Source organism: Macrobrachium rosenbergii, chromosome 16, assembly GCF_040412425.1.
Source record: "Macrobrachium rosenbergii isolate ZJJX-2024 chromosome 16, ASM4041242v1, whole genome shotgun sequence".
NCBI lineage: Eukaryota > Metazoa > Arthropoda > Malacostraca > Decapoda > Palaemonidae > Macrobrachium > Macrobrachium rosenbergii.
In genome coordinates this window covers 36,373,762-36,375,425 of record NC_089756.1, presented here as the reverse complement: position 1 = coordinate 36,375,425, position 1,664 = coordinate 36,373,762, and the positions used below count along the sequence as shown (strand labels likewise).

At 48.6% G+C, this 1,664-nt stretch overlaps 1 long non-coding RNA gene across 1 annotated transcript in view; it reads left to right on the top strand.

Annotated features, from left to right (window-relative positions):
• Positions 1 to 388: 388 nt before the first annotated feature.
• Positions 389 to 1,664, top strand: part of LOC136847025 (uncharacterized) — a 123,443-nt gene continuing 122,167 nt past the window's right edge. Inside the window, exon 1 of the long non-coding RNA XR_010855585.1 lies at positions 389 to 1,117. This is a non-coding gene — a long non-coding RNA (uncharacterized lncRNA). The remainder of the gene's footprint in view (positions 1,118 to 1,664) is intronic.

The following is a 1,664-nucleotide window of genomic DNA, read 5'->3' as shown; positions in this document are numbered from 1 at the left end:
GTGTCCCAAAAGCTGTGTCATAACGGCTGTTTCCTAAAGGCCGCGTCATAACGGATGTGTCATAAAGGCTGTGTCCTGAAGGCTGTGTCCTGACGGCTGTGTCCTAAATGCTGTCATAACGGTTGTTATAAAGGCTGTGTCCCAAAGGCTGTGTCAAAACGGATGTTTCCCAAAGGGGATGTCCTAAACGCCGTGTTATAACGGCCGTGTCCTAAAGGCTATGTCCTAAAGGCATTGCCATAACAGCTGTGTCCCAAAAGCCGTGTCATAACGGCTGTGTCCTAAAGGCTGTGTCATAACTCCCTGCCATCCCTCGCCCAAAACTCACACCCCGGTCCAACTCCCACAGATCGAAGGAACATGTGCCAAAACGCGTTGCACGGACAACTGGGCAGTCGAGACGCTGAATCGGTTTTATTCCCATTTGATTCTTCTGTGACTCAGATTCAACTCGAGTCTTTTGTATCGACCTCCTGGCCCACCGCTAAGCTGAAGAGGGACTTCGGGAGGCTAATGGCTCCAGTGGCTTCTATGGCTCCCAGCCAGAGGTGTCGGGGAAGTGGGAGCCCACATGCGATAGATCCTCAGGGCACGAGGCATGGGTTATGAGGGTAGATGAAGATAGGAAGGCGGGGCTGGGTATAAGCTGGGGAAGCGGGGAGGGAGGGGCATTGTTAGTTAACCCGCCCCAAGTCCTCCTGCCCAACCTACAAGGGTACCCATACCCTATGCACCTCACTCCCCCCTCGTCTCCCTAACCACCCATACCCCAAAACAGCCAACCGGTATGCCAGTATGCTAATGAATGCTCCAGCCAGCAGCATGGAATGGAAGAGACCTGCCACCGGTCCGTATGTTTTTTATAATCCCCCCCCCCCACCTCTTTGCCGATGGGTTCCGAGGTGTATGCTGCGTAACGGCATCAGTTTGTTTTCGGTGTTTCCAAGTGTTACTCTTGGTTGCTGGGGATCCTGGTACAACATCCTGGTGTCTGTGGTGACGTGGAAGTGCTACTTGGTTTTGGTGACGGGCAATGAGAGAAGGAGAGAGAGAGAGAGATACAAGGACGTTACTTGAGGACTTATTCGGAGATGGTTTATAATACGTGGTGTGAACAGTAAGTATATATGGCCATATTTAAGGCCTGTTACGCTGAGGTTGGTATTGATTTATTAATATTCATATAAAGTGCATGGCCGTTCTAGAAGACTTGCCTGAAGAGGTTATTGAAGCGTAATCATCACGTCAGGCCTTCAGCCGTACATGTGGAATTGATAAATAATGGCAACTTCCGCGTAACATGAACATCAAAGTTTGTACATGCGGAAGTTAGCTACAGTTACCGAACAGGATTTCTTGAAGTGTTAATACACGTGTAAAAGCATAATGATATATAGCCCAGCGATGCGTACTATTAACATCCCGAATTCAATCCCAGAAAGACTAACTGATGCTGATCTATTTGTCGTTAAAACAGCTCGTAGTTTGCGAGTCCCTTTCAAATGTATATTGTGGACTCAGTCACACTACAAAACGAGTAAAAAATGCGTCGAAGTTTCTTCGGTGCAATCGAGTTTTCTGTACAGCGTGTAATCAAGGCCACCGAAAATAGATCTATCTTTCGGTGGTCTCGGTATAATGCTGTATGAGCCGCGGCCCATGAG